Raw genomic sequence first — 12897 nt, 5'->3', positions numbered from 1 at the left:
CTTCCCAGTGGCTGTGACTGGTGCTGTGGTGTCATTTGGGTCGCCGGGAGTGATGGTGATGGGAAGAGCACTCTCCTCCCCTCACCCCAACCACCAGCTAACCCACAGAGCACATCTCATGAGCAATGAATGTCTCTGCCCCCAGCGCCACTGAGGCTCGGGGGTGTTGGTTGTCGCAGCACAGCCCAGCCCATCTTGATTAGAACCGAGTCATCACCTTGTCAGGCTTGGCTATGAGGATGAAATCTTCCATGTAAGATGCCCAGTGCAGTGTGGGTACATGGCAGTCAGGCGCTCCATCTGGCTCCCTTCCCGACCAAATTCCCCGCTGATTCTTTGCAACAGGTGTTGCTTCATCTTTCAGCAGCCTTTCACAGGCCTTGACCCCTTACCTCCTGTCCTCTGCCTCTTCTGGGAAGAAAGCCTGTTGCCCGGGAAATGCCAGGGCAGCGTGCCACCCAGACCCTTCCTCGGGGCGGCCCGCCCACCCTGGTGGAGCTGGCATCCATCCAGCATGATCAACTCAGAATAATAGCCCTGATGACCAGAGGCCACTGTCCGCCTGGGATCTGGCTTATATCAATCATGAGAGCCCAGTGGCTGCATTTCAGGTGTGCTTAACAATCGTGTGCATCAGGTGAAAAGGCCGGAGCATGTGGAGAAGGCCCTGAGGCGCCTGCCTGCCCCTCTGGGTCCTCTGGGACCCCGTTTCCCTTCCTGACTTTGGGTGTGGGTGACAGGGTCACTGCCCGCCTGGGAGTATGTGTGAGTGTGTGCGAGTGTGTGAAACCCTTTTGCGGTGGCGCTGCTGCTCAGATCTCAGGACCGCAGGTCGGGACCTGGCTGCCCCACAGGGTGCCTTGTAGGAGGGTGTGCAAGGGCTGGGCTTCGGCCCCGTGGGGGTGACCTCTGGGGTGGCCTCCGTGTTCTAGAACCGCCCCCACGGCCAGCCCAGTGCCCTGCAGAAGGGCTGGGGCTTGCGATAAGGCCAGGCTTGGGGGAGGCCGCTGGCTGGGGCAGGGCGGAGCAGCCCCCAGCAGACGCTATAACCACACAAGACCAGGAGGTGTGCCTTACACAGTTTCGGGACATTCCTGCACGTTTGAAACCTTTCACAATTCCAAGCTGAAAAACGAGATCAAAATAAACGCACAGTGGAAAATATCAACAGTTTTAAAACAGGCCAAAGATGAATAGATGTATAGTTTTTTTTTTTTTTTGGTTCTTTTTTTTTTTCAAAGAAAGGGCCATTGAAAAGTAGAAGCATCTAGGGAAAGGCCCCATTGACAATTTGTTTGTATCTAGAGTGATCTGTGGCTCTTGCTTCTGTTATATTGGTCATGCTGATTTTACTTTCAGTTAGCAGGTCTGCCTGCTCATGAGGGGCTTAGTTTGTTTTCCACTTGAAACTTGAATGGATGGCTGCCCCTGCACCCCAGGGGCTCCCCGAGGTGTGTGCGTCCTCCAGGCGTGGGCAGAGTGGGACTTGGGCTGCAGCATCATGGGGTGTCCTCTCAGAACCCCCCTCCTGGGACCCTGGCTGCAGCATGCGACCCTGCGTGGGTGTGTCATTTGATAGCTTTGGAATCCTTCCTTATCACAGTTCTAGAAGTAACCCAGACCCAGCAGGCTTGAGGAAAACCTTCAGTGTTTTTCCTGACTACAAAAATACTGCATATTCATTAAGGAAAAAAAAAATCAACTTAAAAATGAACAGAGTGGACAGTGAAAAAGCCCTTTATTCAGAAGTGAAGCTTGCCGTTGGAGCATGGCTGGGGGGAGTGTCTTCTCTGATTATTCCGTGGCAGTGGTAGTGGCAGCAATAATTAAACAGCTGGCTAGGTGAGGAGGAGAGGGCCCGGCCGTCCCGATGCTTACCATCCACTTGTCTCATGTATTCTCCCGACAAACCTACGAGGCCGCAGCTGCTTTCATCATCACTTTCGTGGCTGAGAAAAATGGGCGCAGAGAGGTGAAGTCACTTTCCCAGGGTCACGCAGGAAGGGCTGGGCTGTCTCCAGGGGCCCTGTTCCTGTGTGGCAGACCCGGCTGCAGAGTGCACGCTGCCCCTCCGCTCTCCGGGCTGGGGTCCGCTTCTTACAGCTGGGACGTCCGAGGCGAATTCTTCACGCGCACATCTGGCTCCAGGGCTCCGGAGTCCCTGGCCCCGTGTGATGGTGTCCCTGCCCGTCCCTGGCCTTGCTCTTCCCTGCAGGGCGGCGGAGAAGCCTCCCTTCCCTGCCGGCATATCCTGGCTCCACGCATCACTCAAGTCTCAGGCCACGCGTCCCTTCAAAGGGGCCTGAAAGAACCCGCCGTGGCCTTGTTGCCTCGTGGCCCACCACCTTCTTACTTTCTTCATAGAACTTATGAAAGAGAAGTGAAAGTGTCCAGTGGTTTCCTCACTGCAGACGGGTCTTGTCTGCCCCTTCCCTCCTGCCTACCCCAGCGTGCAACCCTGCTGAGGCAGGAACCTGTCTCCCCGCCTGGCATGTGGGAGTTGTTCAGAAAGTTTGTGGTGGATGAGCGGGTCAGGACCACATTACCTGCAACCCCTCAGCTGGGCCCTGGGCTTTTCCAGCTCCCTCTGGCCTGGAAGGATGGAGTTGATACCCTCATTCAGAAAATTGCTGACTCCTGGCTGGGGGTGGAAGGCGGGGAAGGGTGAGTGATACAGGACAGAGCTGGACCTCCCAACGAGTGACCCCCAAAATGCAGCTCTGGTCTCCTCCGGCACCTTTTTCTCTGGGAATGGCACTGGAATCTTTGGAGAGCTTGGCAAGGTTTCTTCTGAATGTCTTGCCCCTTGGCTTGTTTCCTTGTTTATTTGAGTAACTTTCCAAGGGGCATGGAAGGGGTGAGCTGGAACCCATGTTATTTGGTGCCTTATTTTTGGAGGAGGGGGCAATTTTAAAACATTTATTTTTATATATTTTTTATTTTATTGGAGTATACTTGATTTATAATGTCAGTTTCAGGGGTACAGCAGGATGATTCAATTAGACATACACATATATTCTTTCTTTTTTATTGTGTGAGGTGATGCCTCATTGTAGTTTTGATTTGCATTTGTCTAATAATAATAAGCTATGCTGAGTGCTTGTTTTGGCCATCTGTATGTCTTTTTTGGAGAAATGTCTGTTTAAATCCTCTGCTCATTTTTTGATTGAGTTGTTTGTTTTTTTGGATGCAGAGCAGCAGGAGCTGTTTGTATATTTTGGAGATTAATTCCTTGTTGGTCACATTGTTTGCAAGTATTTTCTCCCATTCTGTGGGTTGTCTTTTCATTTTGCTTATGGTTTTCTTTGCTGTGCAGAAGCTTTTAAATTTAATTAGATCCCACTTGTTTACTTTTGTCCTTATTTTCATTAGGAGGTGGACCCAAAAAGATACTGCAGTGATTTATGTCAAAGAGTGTTCTGCCTATGTTATCCTCTAAGAGTTTTACAGTGTCTGACCTTACGTTTAGGTCTTTGATCCATTTTGAGTTTATTTTTGTGTATGGGATTAAATGATGTTCTGATTTCATTCTTTTACATGTAGCTGTCCAGTTTTCCTAGCATCACTTGAAGAGACTGTCTTTTCTCCATTGTTCTTTCTGCCTCCTTGGTCATAGATTAATTGAGCACAGGTACAGGGGTTTATTTTTGAGCTTTCTATCCTGTTCCATTGATCTGTTCTGTTTTTGTGCCAGTACCATACTGTTTTGATGACCATAGCTTTGTAGTATAGTCTGAGGTCAGGGAGTCTGATTCCTTCAACTCTGTTTTTCTCTCCTAGGAATGGTTTGGCTGTTCAGGATCCTTTGTGTCTCCATACAAACTTAAGAAAATTTTTTGTTCTAGTTCTGTGAGAAATACTCTTGGTAATTTGCTAGGGATTGTATTGAGTCTGTAGATTGCCTTTGGTAGTACAGTCATTTTAACTATTGACTCTTCCAATCCGATCTCTGTGTCATTTTGATTTCTTTCATCAGTGTCTTAGTTTTCAGTCTACAGGTCTCTTGTCTCTTTGTGTAGGTTTATTCCTTGGTATTTTATTCTTTCTGATACAGTGGTTAATGGGATTGTTTCCTTAATTTCTCTTTTTGATCTTTTGTTGCTAGTGTATAGAAATGCAACAGATTTCTCTGTTAATTCTGTATCCTGCAATTTTCTCAGATTCACTGATGAGCTTTAGTAGTTTTCTGGTAGCATCTTAAGGATCTTCTGTGTATAGTAGTATCATGTCATCTGCAAACAATGGCAGTTTTACTTCCTTTCCAATTTTGATTCCTTTTATTTCTTTTTGTTTCTCTGATTGGTGTGGCTAGGACTTCCAAAACCACACTGAATAAAAGTGGTGAGAGTGGACATCCTTGACTTGTTCCTGATCTTAGAGGGAAAGCGTTCAGGTTTTCACCATCAAGAATGATGTTAGATGTGGGTTTGTCATATATGGCCTTTATTATGTTGAGGTATATTTCCTTTGTGACCACTTTCTGCAGAGTCTTTACCATACATGGGTGTTGAATTTTGTTGAAACCTTTCTCTGCATCTATTGAGACGATCATATGACTTTTAGTCTTTGGTTTGTTAATGTGATATATAACATTGAAGAGTGTGGTGACATTTGTTAATGTGGCGTATAATATTGAAGAATCCTTGTATCCCTGGGATAAATCCCATTAGATTGTGGTGTATGATCCTTTTAATGTATTGTTGGATTCAGTTTGCTAGAATTTTGTTGAGTATTTTTGTGTCTATGTTCACTGTCCATGAAATTCTCTAGGCAGAAATACTGGAGTGGGTAGCCATTCCCTTCTCCAGGGGATCTTCCCGACCCAGGGATCAAACCCAGGTCTCCTGCATTGCAGGCGATGTATTACCATCTGAGTCATCAGGGAAGCCCCTCATCAGTGATACTGGCCTGTAATTTTCTTTGGGGGGGGGGGGGCAGTGGTGATGTCTTTGTCTGCTTTTGGTATCGGGGTGATGGTGGCTTTGTAAAATGAGCTTGGGATGTGTTCCTTCCTCTGCAGTGTTCTGAACAAGTGTCAGAAGGGTAGGTGTTAACTCTTCTCTAAATACTTGATAGAATCACCTCCGAAACCACCTGGTCCTAGACTTTTGTCTGATGGAAGTTTTTAAATCATGGTTTCAATATTAGTACTTGTAATTGGCCTATTCATATTTCCTATTTCTTCCTGGTTCAGTCTTGGAAGTTTTTATCTTTCTAAAAATTTATCCATTTCTTCTAGGTTGTCCATTTTACTGGCATATAGGTGTAGTAGTCTCTCATGATCTTCTTTATTTCTGTGGTATCCATTTAAGTTCTCCTTTTTCATTTCTGTTTTTATTGATTTGAGCCCTCTCCCTTATTTTCTTGATGAGTTTGGCTAAAATTTATCAATTTTGTTTATATTTTCAAAGAACCAGGTTTTAGTTTTATTGATATTTTTCTGTTTTCTTATCTGTTTCATTTATTTCTCTTCTCATTTATTTCTCTTCTTTATCATTTCTGGGCCTTTGGGCTAAGATCAAATGTATTTCTGCTCTAATCTTTATGATTTCTCTTTTTCTAACTTTGGGTCTGTTTGTTCTTTCTCTGGTTGCTTTGGGTATTTGGATTTTTTTGTTCTTTCTCTAGTTGCTTTGGGTATAAGAGTAAGTTATTTGAGATTTTTCTTGTTTCCTCAGGTAAGACTTTACTACTGTAAACTTCCCTCATAGAACTGCTTTTGCTGCATCCCAAAGGTTTTGCACTATCATATTTATGTTTTCATTTGTCTCAAGGTACCTTTTGATTTCCTCTTTGACTTCTGTGATCCACTGATGGTTTAGTAACGTATCATTAAGCCTCCAGGTTTTGTGTGTCTATAGTTTTTTGCCTCTGTAATTGATTTCTAATCTCACAGCATTGTGGTTGGAAAAGATGCATGATGATATGATTTCAGTTTTCTTAAGTTTACCAACGCTTGATTTGTGACCTAAGATGTGACTCTGTGTTGGAGAATGTGTGATGTGCAGTTGAGAAGAGAGTGTGTTCTGCTGCTTTTTGGATGCAGTGTTCTATAAATACCACTTCAGTCCATCTGGTCTACTGTGTCATTTAAGGCCTATGTTTCCTTATTGATTTTCTGTCTAGGTGTTCTGTCCAGAGAAGTCCCTCACTATTGTGTTACTGGCAAGTTCTCCTTTTGTGGCTGTTAGTGTTTGCCTTATGTATTGAGGTGCTCCTATGTTGGGTGCACAGATATTTACAGTTGTTACATCTTCTTCTTGAATTGATCCCTTCATCATTATGTAGTGACCTTCCTTGTCTCTTGTAGTCTATTTTGTCTGATGTGAGTATGGCTGCTCCAGCTTTCTTTTGATTTCTATTTGCGTGGAGTACCTTTTCCCATCCCCTCACTTTATATTTGTCCCTAGATTTGAAGTATGTCCCTTGTAGACAGCACATATACAGGTCTTGTTTTTATATCCATTCAGCCAGTCGATGTCTTGGTTAGAGCATTTAATCTATTTACATGTAAGAGCTAATTATCGATATGTATGTTCTTATTTCCATTTTAATTGTTTTATTTTTGTAGGTCTTATTTCTTCTCTTCTTTTGTAATCTTTTGATTTGATGTCTATCTTTATTGTATTTGGATTGCCTTTTCTTTTATTGCTTGTGTATTTACTGTAGATTTTTGGTTTGTGGTTCCTGGGAGGTTTTGATATTGCAGGTTTGATATTTATGTGCCAGTTTAAGTTGCTGGCCTCTTTTTTTCCCAGTGCATTTCCAGTATCCTGCATTTGTAGTCTCATCTACTCACAGTTACTGGCTTTGATATTATATTTAATGTGTAATTGGATTTACTTTATTTGCCTTTACTTTGGGTTTGCCTTTATTGATGAGCTTTCCCATTTGTAATTTCCTTGATTCTATTGTAGTTGTGGCCTTTTCTTTTCCATGTAGAGAAATTCCTTTAGGATTTGTTTTAAGGCTAGTTTGGTGGTGCTGAATTCTCTTAGCTTTTGCTTGTCTGTAAAGCTTTTGATTTCTCCATCTAATCTGAATGATGAACCTTGCTGGATAGAGTATTTTTGGTTGTAGATTTTTTTTTTTTCCTTTCATCACTTTAAATATATTGTGCTACTCCCTTCTGGCTTGCAGAGTTTCTTCTGAAAAACCAACTGTTACCTTGTGGGGATTCCCTTTTATGTTATTTGTTGCTTTTCTCTTGGGCTTTCAGTGATTTTTTTCCTTGTCTTTAATTTTTTTCAGTGTGATTAATATATGTCTCATCCTCTTCCTCCTTGGGTTTGTTTTGTATGAGACTCTGTGCTTCTTGGATTTGAGTGTTTCCTTTCTTGTGCTGGGGAAGTTTTCAGCTATTATGTCTTCAAATATTTTCTCAGGTCTGTTCGTTCCCTTTTGGGACCCCTAAAATGCCATTGTTGATGTGTTTAATGTTGTTCCAGAGGTCTCTGAGACTGTCCTCATTTCTTTTCATTCTTTTTTCTTTATTCTGTTACATTGCAGTGATTTCCAACACTCTCTTTCAGCTCAATTATTTGTTCTTCTGCTATTCTTCTGCTGTTCTTTCTGCTATTAATTCTTCCTAGTGTATTTTTTTAAGTTTAAAAAAAATTTTAATTTTACTTTTTTTTGGCACAGCATACTATTACAGAGGTACATTTTGTGGTCCTTTCTTTTTGCTTTTAATCTTTAAAGATTTTTTATTTAGTGTTATTTTTATACAATTTTAAAGGTTACTTTCCATTTACAGCTGGTCCTGGGGCTTGTTCAGGCTTCCTGGTGGGCAGGACGGGTGTGTGCCCACTGGCACACGGAGCTGGGTCTTGTCCTGGTGGTGGGCAGAGCTGCATCCAGTGGTGTGTTTAGAGGTGACGGAGCTCAGTACCGCTTTAGGCGGGCTGTCTGTTGATGTGTGGGGCTGTGTTATATGCTACTGTTGGGCCTGAGGCGTTCCAGCACCGGCGCCTGTAGGTTACTGGGTAAGGCCAGGTCTTGATGCCAAAACGGCAGCCTCTGGGAGAGCTAACTCTGGTCAGTACTCTCTCGGACCTCTGCCATCAGCGTCCTGTCGGGCAGTCAGCCACAGCCGACCCTTGCCTTCCTTGGAGGCCCTCCAGGACTCATAGGTAGGTCCAGCCCCGGGTCCCATGGAGTTCTTGCTTTGGGCTGGGTCTCGGTGTACGGGAAACCCTGCGCGCCCTCCCAGGGTGGAGTCTCTGTTTCTCCCAGTCCTGCGGAGCTCCTGCACTCCAGCCCCACCAGCCTTCAAAGCCAAATGCTCTGAGGGCTCTTCGTCCCGATGCCAGACCCTCAGGCTGGGGAGCTGAGCAGGTGCTCAGGACCCTCTGGTGGGAGAACCTCTGTGATGCAATTGCTTTCCAACCTGTGCTGCAGGATCCTGGCTGCAGGATCTGATGGTGTCGTGAAAGCACCCCTCCTACTATCTCGTGGCAGCTTCTTTGTCTCTGAATGTAAGATGTGTTTTGTTTTGTTTTGTTTTTTGGTAGCTTCCTGTCTTTTTCTGCTGATGGTCATTCAGCAGCTCATTGTGATTTTGAGGTTTTTGTGAGACAAGGTGAGCTCGAGTCCTTCTGCTCTGCCGTCTTTTCCAATCGAGAGCCTTCCTTCAGTTTGAATGCTTACCGTCTCTTCTGCCTGTGCTGGCTGTTCCCCTCTTGACACGGGGTATGCAGGCTCAGAGGCCCTTGTGCACCACTGTGATGGCGTGGGCAGCACTTGGCATCTGTTTGCAGGTCTCGTAGTGGCAGCTTTTGTCCAGGCCACTCCGGGGACAGCGGGAGCAGGGTTGGAGCCTGCTCGTAGGTCTGCTTGGGAATTCCCTAGTAGCTCAGTTGGTAAAAAATCTGCCTGCAGTGCAGGACACCTGGGTCAGGAGGATCCCCTGGAGAAGGAAATGGCAACTCACTGCAGTATTCTTGCCTGGAGAATCCCATGGACGGAGGAGCCTGGCAGGCACCAGTCCTTTGGGTCGCAAGAGTCGGACATTACTTAGCGACTAAACCACCGCCACCACATGGGTCTCCTGGGGGCAGCTGCTGTCTGTGTGTTCCCGGGACAGCGGGCACAGCGCTTGGCACCTGCTTGTGGGTCTTAGAGCGGCAACTCGCTCCCACCCCCAGAGCTCCTGCAGGCAGTGTCCTGTTGCCTAGGAGCAGTCACAGGGAAGCACACCCTTATGATGGTCTGGCCCCTCTCCCGGGGCTCCCCCCTTACCTCTCTGGCGGGCCCCGCTGCTCCGGAGCACACCCTCGGTTGCCACACCCCAGCCTCTTCAGGCCATCTTCACGCGGCCAGCCCCTGTCCTTTTCCTGGGTCTGACCTCTGAAACCTGAGCCAGTGCCCAGCCCCACCCACACCAGCAGATGACTCGGGGGAGCTCTGGGCGGCGGGGCCCACCTCCCGTGCAGTTCCTCTCTGTGCGCCTTCTGCAAACCGGTTGCCACACTCTCCTCCCTGGCTCCGAAGCTCCCCCTCCGTCTAGCCTGATCTCCCCGCCAGTGAGAGGACTCCCCAGCTTGCAGGGACCTTTCCTCCTCCACAGCTCCCTCCCTGGGGCACGGGCCTGTTCCGATTCCTTTCTTTGTCCTTGTGTCCTGCGTGGTTACACGGAGGTTTTCTTTCCCTTTGAGGAGTCTGTGGCCTTACGGCGGCATTCAGTAGGTGTTGGGCGTGAGTCATTCCGCTTGCAGGTGTGTTATTAGCATTTGGTGGGAGCAGGTGAGCACCCCATCCTGGTCTCCTGCCATTGATCCCGTCCCTTCTCTTTGCTGCATTTTAACCGCTTCCCTGCAGGGAAAGCCTGTGGTCACAGGAGCAGAGCTGCTGTAGGTGGATCGATACTTCTCAGCGGGATGATAAATCGCTCGTTGGGAGCCTGGCAGTGTCGTGCAGGTCATTGATGTGCCTCGTATCCCTCAAAGCCTGGGGTGACGCTTAGGTCATCAGAATAATCCTGAGATGCCTACAGCTCGAGAGTGTCTGACTTACTGGGGCCCCCGAAGGCAGGGGGCCTTGGACAGACAGGTCAGATCAGGACAGACCTGACTCTGCAAACACATTGTTGTGTGTTTTTGTTTTTTTTTCTCCCTTCTCAAAATCTTTAGTTTTGAGACAGGAGAGAAGTCTTACAGGTACTCATGGAAAAGCAATACATGATCACAGTTGACGCGAAGACAGTCCAATTGGAAGGGTTTTACACCTGTCAGCTAATGCTGAAGCTGAAGCTCTGAGCGTGGCAGGCTGCAGGGCTCAGAGGAATGGGAGGTAGTATCCCTCCCCTTTTCCTCTCTCTCTCCCAACAGAATCCACGCCAGCCTCCTCATAGTCCTCCTCGAGGGCAGCCATGTCCTCATGGGCCCCAGAAAACGCTCCTTCCTCCGTGCCCCGACCCACGTGGCCGTGACCAGAGGCACGCTGGGCGTATATCAGGTCAAATGTGTGGTCCAGGCTGCAGCGACGGCCATGGTGTCGCTCAGCAGGCACCCAGCTCACTGGACTTGGCCCACGCTTTCGGCACTCACCCCTCCCGCCGCGGGGAACCTTCCGGCTCACTGTCTCCGGGTCCTCCAGCCCCAGTCACTGGAAATCATCCTGTGAAACGTATTCGTGGTGAATGGGGTGGCCTCCCCTGGTGGTGGGAGGGGTGGCAGGACTCCCCCTGCCGAGGCCCCCTGGCAAGGCCAGCGTCCTGTCCTCCCGGCGGCCCGGGACGGGAAGGAAGGGGCAGATGGCCTCAGGTCGGCGGTCACCAAGCCCCGCACTCCTGCGTGCAGCTCCCGGCCTGTGTTCAGCCTCTCAGCAGCCCCGGGGATGGATGCCGCATCACCCCGCAGCTGAGTCAGCACCTCAGACTAGCGTCTCCAGGCCCCTCCTGGGTGTGGGGCCTGTCACCATGGCTGGGCAGGTGCTGGGACCCCGGGATGCGGTGTTTTGGCCGGCCCTGGATCCCATAGATCCTATGTCTAAACAGCCTGGAGTGGGAAGAGAGTGGTTCCTGAGAACAGGCGGGTATCCGGGTAAGCAGGAGGGGGTGCCCTGCTGGCTCAAGAGTCTCCCACCTGGGTCTGTTGTCACAGTCGGCCTGGTAGCATCCACAGCTGGGTCTCAGCCTGCATCTTCTCTGGGCCTGGAGCACGGCCATGTGAGCGCCGCAGCGGATGTTAGCAAGGAGAGCCTGCGCGCTGTGCGCACCTCGTCTTGGTCATTCAGTCCAGCCGAGCCTTCGCTCCATGCCAGGTCCTGTCAGTTAGCACCACGCACGGTCCTTGCCTTCAGGGGCCGGAGATACAGAAGGCAGATAAGCCTGTGGTTGTAAGCTGTGACAGGTGCTGTAAGTGGGGAAGGTGTGGGGAGGAGATGGCCTCATCCAGGCAGCCACAGTCAGGAGCAGAGCGAGCGAGCCACTCGGGCAGCGGGGTGGACGGCAGAGCATTCCAGGCAGGAGAGCAGCTCATGCAAAGGTCCTGAGGCCAGGCGCGTCCAGCAGGGCTGGAGGGGCCGCTCCTCGGGAAATAGCAGCATGTGAGGACGCGGGGGCCACGGTGCGGGCCTGGGATTTTACCGAGAGTGCCGAGACGTCCCTGGCAAGTTTAGAGCTGGGTGTGGTGTGATCCAGGTGGTGCTTTTTAAAGGATGACTCTGGTCTCTGGGTGAACTCAGACCCAAGCAGAAGCAGAGGCTGGTTTGGGGGTTCTGTGAGTCGGGATGATGGGGAGGGTCAGACAGGGACTCGTGTAGGAGGTGGGGCCACAGGGCTTGTGTGAACAGGTGTGTGTGTGTGCGGGGTGGGGTGGGATTTGAGCACCAGGGAGTGTGTTGGTGCTGTTTCGCAGGTTTGGGGGAACACTGAGAACTTTCTCAGACATGTCACAGTGGAGGGAACACCTCGGCTTCTGGGGATCTTGTAGCTGAGGCGAGGAGCCCAGGGTGGGGCACACAGCCCCGGGGGCACCCCAGCTCCCAGGCCTCACCTCCCACACTGCTGGCCCAGAGCTGAAGGGCAGCCCTGGGTACCTGTGGGCCCCGGGTGGACACTGCGGTCCCCTCCCTATGTCTGGGCCTCAGTATTCCTGTCTGTAAACTGGGGGCAGTGGGTCTCTCACTCCCTGGAATCCTGGGGCTTCGGGGCTGTTGCTAAAAGGCTGGCTCAGGTCCTGGCATCTCCTGAGAGGACGTGGGACAGACGGAGGCGGCCAGCCTGGCAGGTGCCCCTGCTCCCAGCTCTGCTCCACGGAGCCAGGCTGGCCGCCGTCTGGGGGCCAGAGCCCTCTGGGTGTATCTGGGCACCTCAGGATCTTGGCCTGGGAGGGGGTTGGCATCAGCGGGCAGGCATCCTCTGCTGGGCAGGACAGGAATCAGCTCTGGGCCCCAGCCGCCCACTCAGCGCTGCCCTCGGAGAGGTCACCTGACCTCATTTGCGGGCACACGTGGCCACTCTGTTGGGGTTTGCTGTTCTCTGGGGCACTTTTTCATCTTGGAATCCTGCTCTGTCCTGCCCCTAACCCCCCACCCCCACCCCCACCCCCACCCAGGGATCTCCACCTGGATCCCTCCAGGGCGGTCCTAAGCACAGCACCCCAGGGCGGAGGCGGGTCCAGCCCAAACCCATGGCTCCTGGGCTGGCCGCCCCAGCATGGACCTGGGCCCGGAATGGAGGGAAGCAGGTCACACGGGGCCAGAAAGCCTGAGAGGGCTTAGAGTCTGTGTCCACGTGTCACCACGTGGGGAGAGCAGGGCTGTCCACTCTCGGGCTGGCCCTGGGGCCAGGCCCTGTGGGCAGCAGCCTCCAAGCCCCCCATAGGAGCAGGCACTGGTGACATCCTGGTCACATGGTTGGCATTTCGCCCTGGCACTGTCTGTAAAGTGAGTCTA

General features: G+C 50.1%; 1 protein-coding gene across 8 annotated transcripts in view; it reads left to right on the top strand.

Annotated features, from left to right (window-relative positions):
* KLHL25 (kelch like family member 25) overlaps positions 1 to 12897 on the top strand; it is a 49960-nt gene that overhangs the window by 17478 nt on the left and 19585 nt on the right. The gene's annotated exons all lie outside the window — the stretch shown is intronic.

Source organism: Odocoileus virginianus, chromosome 16 (assembly GCF_023699985.2).
Source record: "Odocoileus virginianus isolate 20LAN1187 ecotype Illinois chromosome 16, Ovbor_1.2, whole genome shotgun sequence".
Lineage (NCBI taxonomy): Eukaryota > Metazoa > Chordata > Mammalia > Artiodactyla > Cervidae > Odocoileus > Odocoileus virginianus.
This window is presented reverse-complemented; position numbering and strand designations above follow the sequence as displayed.